We start from the raw sequence: 11,613 nt of genomic DNA, 5'->3' as shown, positions 1-11,613 counted from the left end.
CTCATTAGTACACATGTCCCCCAATCCCAACTTCTGGATACTTCTAACCTAATTTCTTTTTCTATAAATGTGCTTATTTTGGACATTTATGTAGTCATGTAACATGTCGTCAATTACCCCTAATTTCTTTAACTTAGCATGTATTTCTAAGGCTCATTCATGCTGTGACAGCATGTAGCAGCACTTCTTAATTGCAATAATTTTACATTGTGTGGTCATGGAAATTTTATACAGTCATCATTGGCTAGCAATGAATTTATCAATTAATTATTTATATAAATATACTGATGGACATGTGGGCTAATTATATGTTAAGGCCTTTATAAATAATCTTGCTGATTATTTATCTTAAGTTTTTATATAAATACATTTTTAACATAATATTTTTATTGATTGTTTGGAAACTTCCCATAAAGCACAGAGATCACATTCACTTCCCAGTCCTCCCAGGTCCACCCCCTACCCTTGTGACCTCCCCCAAATCAAAAGTGGGGGGGGGAGACTGGGGGAGGTCAGGAGGAGGGAAGAGAGTTGGATCTGTGATTAGTATGTAAAATGAATAAAAATTTCTTAATAAAAAAAGAAATGGAAAAACAAGATTTGGAGGAATTGAATTGTCAGTCTGTTTCCAAAGTGGTTACACTATTTTATATAGCTACCAGTCATATATAAAAGTGGTAATTTCTCCACACTTCACTAACACTTGCTATTTTCTGTTTGTTTTAGTCACCCTAGTGTGTGTGAAATGGTATCTCACCTGTGTTTGATTCGCATTATTCCTTCAATGTATAATGATTTTAAATATCTTAACATCCACTTGTTGGCCACTTGTGAATTTTTTTTTTATATAAAGGATGAAAGTGAGATAAGAGATGATAGGGAGTATGACAACGTATACATAATATGAAATCACCAAAGAACAACTTTGATCAATAAAATACAAACTGTTTTTAGATCCCATGTCTATGTTTAGTGAGCTTTCTTTTATTACTGAATTATAAAAATATGTTATATGTTCTGTCTAGTCTCTTAGATTTTTTATTTGAAAGTAGGTTCTTATAGTACATAATTTGATTTCCTTGGTGGTATCTTTTGTGATACATTCAGAATGTTGCTTTACATGGTCCACTTTAGCTATTTTTCATGTTTTGTACTTTTGGTACTAAATACCTATATAGTCACAAAAACATATCCTTACAATGTCCATTTTTAAAAATTTTGTTGTTTTTAGCCCATACTTAGTTTATAATTCATTATAGTTTGTATTCATTATTTTTAATTACACTTTTTTTTACATTGTCACATTCGTACTCATGGAGAATAATTGAAATTTTTATTTTTCCACAGCAACATTTTTGATAAATTTTAGTGTTTCACCAAATATTATCACTATGTTTCAACTTTTTTGTTTCCCTTACAACAGTTGGACTTATTGCACCAACTTCTTTCACTTATTTTTCAAGCCCATTTAACATACTTCCAGAATTTTCTACCATTTATTTGCTGAGATCAGCCATACTGCATGCTTTCCCTGTGATGTCTTTTTATATCATGCTCCATCTAGCTTCTGTTCTATATTGACATTTACCATATCCATTTGTCCCAAGCCTTTAGAAATTTTCATAAACAAAACTTATATAGAGTTAAGACCTTGGGAGTGAAGATATAACTTTTACAAGGTTACACACACACACACACACACACACACACACACACACACACACACACACATTAAACATGTGTACACATATAGCTGAAAGTTTTCTCTGGTCTTGCCAAGCCCCTACAGTCCCACGGCCTGCTTATAAAATAATCACTCAGAGCCTTAATATTATTTATAACTGCTTGGCCATTAGCTTAGGCTTACTACTGACTAGCTCTTACACTTAATTTAATCCGTAATTCTTATTTATGTTTCGTCACGTGGCTTGGTACCTTTTTTCAGTTCTGCCTTGTCATCTTGCTTCCTCTGTGTCTGGCTGGTGACTCCTGATTCAGCTCTTCCTCTTCTCAGAATTCTCCTCATCTGCTCACCCCACCTATACTTCCTGCCTGGCTACTGGCCAATCAGTGTTTTATTAAATGAGTGTACAAGAGCATTATCCCACAGCATACACATATATAAATATATGGATGTATATACACCAATTTTGTGAATGTTTTCAAAGTTATTATGCTAATGGACCTCTATTCACTTAGTATAGGAATTTGTTGCTCTCTTTACCCAGGATCTCTGCATCTGTCTCAGTTATGTTTTGAGTTAAAATTTATAGCTATGATGTAGGCATAAGACTTATCTGATTCTTTTTTCTTTTTCATTTCATTCTTATTTTTTTTTTCATTTTACATACTATCCCCATTTTCCCCTCTCTTTCCTTCTCCCAAGCCCCCACCTCCCCTCCATCCCACCCTCACCCACTTCTCAGAGGGAATAAGGCCTCCCTTGTGTGGTCAATGAATTCCAGCATACCAAGTTGAGGCAGGGCCTAGCACCTCCCCGCTGCATCAAGGCTGAGCAAGGTATCCAGAAAATTAGGAATCATACCTCAAGACCCAGCAATACCACTTTTGGACATATACCCAAAGGATGCTCCATCATACCACAAGGACACTTGTTCAACTACATTCATAGCAGCATTATTTGTGTGATTCTTTTACATTTGTCTTCTTGTATTGTATTTTGTTCAAGAGGCAAAGAGGAAGCTTTCTGTATCACTTTGCTCTACATACATTAATGACAATCTTCTCTTTTGATTCTTCCCTATCACAACAGCAACTTTCTCCAACCCATATCTTACTCCTCCTTTATAGGGTAAAATCTCTTTCATTTTTAGCAGGTAACCAAGAATGATGGAACTCATAAATATTATCATTGACTTATTAAATGTTTTTCTACAATTTGTCTGTAGTCGTGAACAACAGCTTGTATACTGTCAATTCCCAAGCAGAAATTTAGAAATAATGACCTAAGACTTGTCAAATAGCCAAGAATAGCAACATACACATGCCTACTATTATTGAGTATAAAACACTATCTTAAGCTCATGCTGTAGTTAGAATGTTTAACTTAATGTATAAGTGAAATGTTTGAACAACTGCCTTCATGGACTTATTTTCTATTAAAGTGATTTCTGTCGTAGAATATTATTTTAAGATGTGTTACATTTGTTTATGCTCTGAAACATTTGCTTTAATGATGCAAAGACGTGTTGCCTTCTTTTATGTTGCTTTGTTTAACTCCATGAAGCTGTGTTACTTTCCTGTCTAAAACACATGATTGGTCTAAAAAATAACTGAATGGTCAATAGCAAGGCAAGAGAAAGGATAGGCAGGGCTGGCAGGCAGAGAGAATAAATAGGAGAAAAAATTTGGGAAAAAAAAGATCAAGAAGCAAGAAATGAAGGAGGACATCAGGGGCCATCCACCCAACTACACAGCAAACCATGGAACAAGAAGTAAAGAAAGGTATACAGAAATATAGAAAGGTAAAATCCCAGAGCCAAAAGGTAGATGGAATAATTTATGTTAAGAAAAGCTGACTACAAACTCGCCAAGCTAAGGTTAGGCATTCATAAAAAAGAATAAACTTCTGTGTATTTATTTGGAAGCTGGGTGGCAGGCCCCCAAAGAACAAAGAGCCCAAAGGATAATAATAAAATCAACCAACAACAGATTTCTCCTTATGATCTATGATAATATATTAAATTATACTGCCAAAATTTTTACTACTTGATTAGCCATTGCCTTTTGTTATAATACAAATAATCTATGTTTGCAAGTTTGAATGTTTTCTCTTCAAATTTCATGTACTGGATACATGACTCATAGTGCTGTTCCACTAGAAGATATGGCTTTTGGGGGGTGTTTATGTTATGAGGAATTTGGTCTAGTGAACTGATTGATGCTTCCATAAAAATGGGTTTCTGTGGGCGAGTTCTCTCATTTTCTTGCTTTTGCCACTTGAAGACCTGTTTATCCTCTCTTGTCTTTCTGCAAGATGAGCCCAATGAAATTCCAGCGTCTTGGTCTTGGTCTCCCCAGCTTAAGAGTTGTGAAGTAAGCCAGGTGGTGGTGGCGCACACCTTTAATCCCAGCACTCGGGAGGCAGAGCCAGGCGGATCTCTGTGAGTTCAAGGCCAGCCTGGTCTCCAAAGCGAGTTCCAGGAAAGGCGCAAAGCTACACAGAGAAACCTTGTCTCGAAAAACCAAAAAAAAAAAAAAAAAAAAAAAAAAAAAAAAAAAAGAGTTGTGAAGTAATAAATTTCTGATCTTTAAAATTTAACAATCTCAAACTATTATAGCAACACAAATCAGAACAAAACAGCAAACAATATAACAAGCCCATATTTCTCAAAGTGTGTTCTCCGGGATAATATAAATTGTTATTCTGTGACAAATAATGAATAAGTTTTGACAAAATCAAATTTCTTTCTTGGGGACTTTTTATAGCCTATAGTACTATAATGTGCATTCTGAAACATGGAAATTCCTAAAGGCTACTTTATCATGTTCCTTTTCTAACAAAACTCATCTATTATACTTGTGTTGTTTTCAATATAGTTTTAGAAAATTTTTTTAATGTAAGATAATTTATTACCATAGAATTCACAGAAAAAAACTGATTGAGTGAGTTCAAACCCCTTAAATTTCACTAGGTCAGAAATTAGAAGAAAGAGAGGTTGAGAGCTTTATAATAAGATCATATAGTTCTATATAGCCCAGCTTGGCTTTGTCACATTGTCCTGAATTAAGTACTTAAATGTGGGCACTGGAAAACACATGGGGATATATCAGTTATTCCACTTTGGAAATTTTATTTTCATGCTATTGCACAGCTAGTATGGTTGAGGGAATAACAACTTTTTGATTTATGTAAATCTATGTAGCTTTTCAACCTACAAGTCATTGAGAAATATTTCTATTGAAGTGACATTTACTAACTATGTTCTTTGTAATTGATGTAGAAAAAGTTCAAATTAGGGAATAAAAATCCTATTTTTTATCAGTGCAATTCCCCAGTAACTTAGATTTGTAAATTCAAAATCATTTATAACATTTATGTGTCCTTTTCTTCCACATTAAATCTATCACTTCATTTATTTGCATTATTTTCCTGATTCTTGCTCAGGAATAATAAAAAATGATGCTTCATGTTACAAAAAACTTTTCTTTATGCTTCCTTTATAACTATCCCTTGCTCAGACACTTTAATGGATACAACATCCAAAGATTTTTAGTTAACGTTCAAGGACTTCTATTGCTAGCTCTTGTAAATGTCTCCATTCCTGTGTTTCCTCAATTCCTAGTAGGATATTTTTGCTGTAGTCAGAGATTTCTACTACCAACTGACTAGACACACTCTATTTCTACCATATATTCCTCTATACCTTTTTATCTATCTAAAATCAGTTCATTCTTCAACATTTTGTGTAAGTTTAATTGCTAGGAAGCCTTGGCAAAATCAGTCCTGTGTTGTCTACCTCTTCTGAACTTTTCCTCTGACTTGGGACTGAGTTTCATTACGTCTTGTATTGATATGCCTTGTTATTGAAGTCTGCATTGTAAATCTTAATAATTATGCTTTGTGCTTATTTAAATAACCTAAAAAACAAGTTTTTGAAGAATTCTAGTAAAATAAATACAACTCCAATGTCAATCCTTCCCTCCTTCCTTCTCTTACTCTTGCTCTTTTGCTTCTGCCTCTGTAGCTCCAGGCTGACCTTCAACTTGCCATGTAGATCCTAATGGATTTGAACTTGCAGTTTTCTGCCTACACCTCTCGAATGTGGATTACAGGTTTGCAACTGGCCATCTCTTGGTTTATATATTCATACTTGAGTTCTATTCTTTCATTTCTCAAGAAGGAGTTTTTAATCTACATTCTGATTTCATAAAATTACATTTATTTTCTCCTCAATCTACAATCTGTATGTATTACATTGTGTTTATGATAAAGCCTCTGATATATAATTAATATAAATCCTACTACCAGATCTTTTGTTCTAAAAATAGTAAAATATCTTTATTTATACTGAATTTTGAAAGAGATTCTGTGATACATTCATACTCATACTTTACAATCTCCCAAACTTAGCAGTTCTCTGTCTCAGAGAATTTTGTATTTTCCTAACTGTCAAATGAATAATTCATATTTGTAATAAGCAGAGATGTTATTCTTTTTCAGAGAGGGAGGAACTCATTTTCAATGATCCCAAGTTGTTTATCAAAACCACCTTGAAAGTGTTGCCTTGATTTCCTTATTGACTAATTATAATTTGAACATGTTTTGGCACCGTCTTATGGTACAAGATCTGATTGCAGATGTCTAGTGCAGCAAAAACTTGTCCTTTTTTATTTTCTTTAAAATAAAACCCTTTGAAAATGTCAGCATTTGAAGTGTTTCTATGAAATATGTGTCCCTTAACATACTTAAAATAATTAACAGATATGTGTTATGTGTGTGTGGTAGGGGAATTTCTGTGTTGGGGGTAGCTAGGGTAAAGTAATCGGGAAGAAAGAAGGCTACAGAGTAATATAGAAGACTAATGTAGAAAGGTATAGTGCAGTAGAATTTCTTTTAAAAGGTGCAGAAACAGTTCATCATTAATATGCATATGAGACATCATGGTAGTTGCCTGGAAACAAGTAAAAGAGAGTCAAATAATGAAAGGACTCTGATGCCCCAGTGAACCAACTTCAACTTTAAAAGTACTAGAAAATGGGATAGTGACCAAATTAGCACACAGAATTCAATGCTATAAAACCTGCTTAAAAAAAAAACCCACATTTAATTTTCCTGTCACCTTAACAGTTTCTTCAATGAGATACTGATAGTCAGTATTAATTACCACTCCAAACAGTTTTGGAAAATAGAATGGTAAAAGTGGAAATAAATGCTTTTTAGGGCCATTTGACATCATGTGAATGATAAGGTACCTCTTAGGATAAGCCTTTTTATGCCACTCTGAAATATTCATCCTATTGAGAGAGGTGCCTGTTAACTTGACAGTTTAAAGCAATGCTTAAAAAGTCCCTGTAATGGCAACATGAAACAGAAATGACTTCAGAAAGTTCAGCATGAATGATACAATACTGCTATGTGGTTTCAATGGAAGATACAAGAATATCATACAGTGAGATGAGAGGGTCCCTCTGGCTAAATGCCCTTCCTGGTAAGCACAAAAGATACTCCATGTATCAAGCTTGACAGGAGTAAGAAAGACAAATGCATATGCTTTTATGGAAGCAGTATATCATTTAAGTGTGATAGGAAAAAATAGAAGAAAAGAAACTAGTCCAGAAATTCTAACATTTTATTGCTAAAAAATAAAACTTATGGATGGTATTTTAATTTTAATGGTGTTAAGTATCTGTTTTTAAGTATTAGGAACTTCTGTATTAAGATTAATGTATTTTGGGCTTACTACTCTATAATCTGATGTATATACATTCATTTATTTAACAAGCATTTATCAGTTATATAATGAGAATGTGTTGTGTCCAAGGTATACACAGGGTACTTTCATACAGAGATATGAAACTGATAAAACTTCAGTGCATAAAATTTGGTGCTCATGGCCTAGTCAAGGACAAGGTATGTGAGTTGTATGAGTCTATAACTGTCATAGTGCAATAAATAGCTATAGCACAATGTTGCACAGTAGTTGCCAGAAATGTAGAAGAAATAATACATTATTATCTCTGAGAGAACTGGGAAAAACTTCAAGAAAATTGAATTGGGTTTTAAATGATGAATAAGACATTTTGCCTGGAGAAAAAAACAAGGAAGGTCTGCTTGGCAAAATAATTCCTTGTTAAAAAAAAAAGCACAGAAGCATGCAAAAATGAGCTAAGAAGGCTTGAAAAGATGTGACTGAAATATTGGGAATCTAAGGCAGCAACCGTTAGCTGGGGACTCATAAACCTCACAGATCATCAAAAACTTCCCAAGAGCTTTGTAAAAATATAGATTACTTGATCCCACACCTTGAAATTTGTATGTAGGAGGTTTTGGATAGAAGAAATCTTTTTAAAAATGGCCCTCAGGTTTATCAGAGATATTATCCAGCTTTGGGAGCTATGCTTTAAGGTTCTACTTAAATTTTAATGCACAGAAATTACCTGAAGACTTTGTAAAAATGTAGGTTCAGATTTAGTTTGTCTAGGATGGATTCTGATATTCTGTGCTTCTAACAAGCTCCCAAGTGATGACACTGTTACTGGTTCATGTATAATGTGTGACAATATTGTAGACTACATTAAAAAGAAAAGGGAGATACTGAGCCATAGTGATTTTTTAAGCACAGAGGTAACAGCCATGTCTGTACTTTAGACATTTCATTATAACATTATTATGGCAAATGATATTGTGTGGTGGACAAGAGTAGATTAAAAGCTTATTTTAAATTTATTTCCATAGTTTCAGTGGATGTAATAACAGAATTAACTGTTAGCAAGAAAAAGAGACTTTTTCTGAAACCATTTTGATTTAGTTACAGGGAGTTGTAACTGGTTATATGTATGGTGGTAAGGAGAAGAGAGAAATTTCTCAGGGCAATTGTTACACTTATTTGGATGAGGATATAGAGAAAAATATTTTTTATGAAGGTAATTTTATAGAACATATTATGTTTGTATTAGTTATTGTTTCTTGGGAAATCTCCATCAGCAGAAGCTAGAAAGATGACCTAGCAGTTAAGAACACAGGCTGCTCTTATAAAGGACAAGGGCTCAAATCTCATCATCTACGTGGTGGATCACAATTTTCTGTAAGTAGAGTACCAGAGGGATCTGACACCATCTTCTGGTCTGCTCATGCACTCTATACACATGGTTGCACAGCATACATGCAATCAAAACACCCATACACACAAAATTAATTATTAATCAATTTTAAAATCCAACACACATCAATGGTTTATGTATGTATACATATAGAAAGATTTGATGATTAACTCACATGGTGTTGTAGGTTTAGTGAGTCCAACATCTCACACAGGTCAGTTGGAAGGAGATTCAAAGAACTACATGTTGAGTCCAATGGCAATCTGCTGATAAAATGCTTCCTCATTTGGGGAAAGTCAATCTTTGTTTCTTTAAAGTGTCTTAATTCAAATTTGAATCCCATATTTAAAAAAATAAACCTCACAGAACCACTCTAACATTTGACTAGATGATAAGCACTTGAAATTTTTTAGACAGCACCCAAAAGTATGGATACATAGTTCAAAAGACAGGTATATACTATGAATTCATCTGAAGAATTAATAACACATTACTATTATGAAAACCACAGAAGTATTGTGATCAGACTCATAGAGCATGTACAGAAAAAAGAGGAGCAAGAATAAGAACCCAAATTTCTTAAATATTTAAGGAATAAACGGAGCAAGAACAACCTGTAAGTGGTCCTGAAGTTGACTGGAGGTATAACAATGTTGAAATAAAATTTTGAGTAATCCTTAACACTTCTTTTATCTTCAACATCATCATTACTCATATATGAATCCATAATTTGTAGCTTGAGAGTTTCCTGCCAAGCCCCGGCAGTCCGACAGCCCATTTATAAAATAAACACACACAGACGCTTATATTATTTAAATTGTTTGGCCTAATGGCTCAGGCTTCTAGCTATCTAGTTCTTACATCTTAAATTAATCCATTTCTATAAATCTATACCTTGCCACGTGGCTCGTGGCTTACCGGCATCTTCACATGCTGCTTGTCATGGTGGCGGCTGGTGGTGTCTCCCCCTCCTTCCTGTTCTCTCAATTCTCCTCTCTGTTAGTTCCGCCTATACTTCCTGCCTGGCCACTGGCCAAACAGTGTTTTATTTATTGACCAATCAGAGCACATACAGACCATCCCACAGCAATAATTTATTTCACTCTGCTTAACTTTTAACACTATATTTTATTTCCTTTGTAAATATCACATATACATACAATATATTTTGATAATATATACCCACATCCTTCCCTTCATAATCCCTAAAGAATTCAGTCTCCCTCCCAACTCCTTCCAAATTCAAGTTCTTTTTGTTTGTTTGTTTGTTTGTTTGTTGTTGTTGTTGTTGTTGTTGTTGTTGGTGGTGGTGGTGTGTGTGTGTGTGTGTGTAAAACAAGGTCTATTTTGTAGCCCTGCCTGGCCTGAAATTCACTATATAGAACAAACTAACATTGATCTCACAGAGATCTGCCAGCTTCTGCCTCTGATGTATTGTGGTCAATGGTATGTGCTACCACACACAGATACTGTTTTGTTTTATAAACCAGTAATTCCAACATGTGCTGCCCATAAATTCATGGTTGTAGAGTCATTCAATGGAGTATGACTAATTTACCAGAGACCATACCCCTAAAGCAAACAGACTATCCCCCTTCCCCTTAAGCCATTAAATTCTAATAGTTCCTCAGCTAGAGGTGGGGACTTAGGAGTTCCTGTCCCCTCCGTGCTGAAATATCCATTGGCTTAATCTTGTGCAAGTCTTGTGCAGACAACCACAGCAACTAAAAGTTCAATAGTGCAGCAGTTCTATTATGTCCAACAAATACTGTTTCACTTGGGTCCTTTCTGAAATCTGGCTCTTGTAGTGTTTCTTTTCTCTCTTCTATGATTTTTCCTAAGCATTTAGGGAAGGAGGTATGACTATCATGCTACATTTCTGGCTGAGCTTACCATAGTTACTTATTCTCTGTACTGTGGCCACTGGGAGTTTCTGCATTTACCGTTCTCTACTACACAAAGAAACTTTCATAATACCTGAAAGCTGCACCAATCTATGAATTAGACATAACTTAGAGGGCAGTTTGGTACTATGTCCATTTATGAAAATACTAGTAGATTTACCCATGGGGGTCTATGAGCTCCCTAACCATGGATTCTTGGTCGGATTTATTGTACCATGTGTTTCCTCCTGTGGAGTGAGCCTTGAAGCCTATTAGAGAGTGATCGATTTCCTCATAATTTCCATACCACAATTACACCCATGGTCATATCTTACCATGCCAGTTGTTACTATATTTCATAGGCTTCATAGTTGGGTAGAACTGCTGATGACTCCCCCTCCCCAGTTGCCTGCATATTACCTTCTAGTACTCTGAAAGCTGGGCAGCAGAGTGGAAATTTCTTGATGAAAACCAACTTGATTTTCCAAATCCTGTGACAACCCTGTGCAGTATCTTCATCAATAAGGCCTTACTGTTAAATATTTGTAGAAAGCAAAGAGCAGTCTCTCCCACATTTTGACCAATACTATCCTCTCTAATTTGAGATCATCTAATTCTGAGTTACATGTTTAGCAGATAATACTTGTGACTTTTTGAGTTGATTATATTTAGATGAGATTTTGAATCTGAAGTTGATGTGGAAATAGATTAAATTTTGGCTTATGAATTTTGAGAGACAACAAAGTAGATTGGGTTGAATTGTGTCTGTTAAAATATGATGAAGTCAGCTGGGCAGTGGTGGTGCATGCCTTTAATCTCAGGAGACAGAGGTAGGTGGACCTCTGTGAGTTTGAGGCCAGCCTGGTTGCATAGCAAGTTCCAGGACAACCAAGGTTACACAAAGAAACCCTGTCTTGAAAAAAATCAAAAGAAAAAATATCATGAA

Source organism: Peromyscus eremicus, chromosome X (assembly GCF_949786415.1).
Source record: "Peromyscus eremicus chromosome X, PerEre_H2_v1, whole genome shotgun sequence".
In the NCBI taxonomy this organism is placed as follows: domain Eukaryota; kingdom Metazoa; phylum Chordata; class Mammalia; order Rodentia; family Cricetidae; genus Peromyscus; species Peromyscus eremicus.
Note: the sequence above shows the minus strand (reverse complement) of the source record.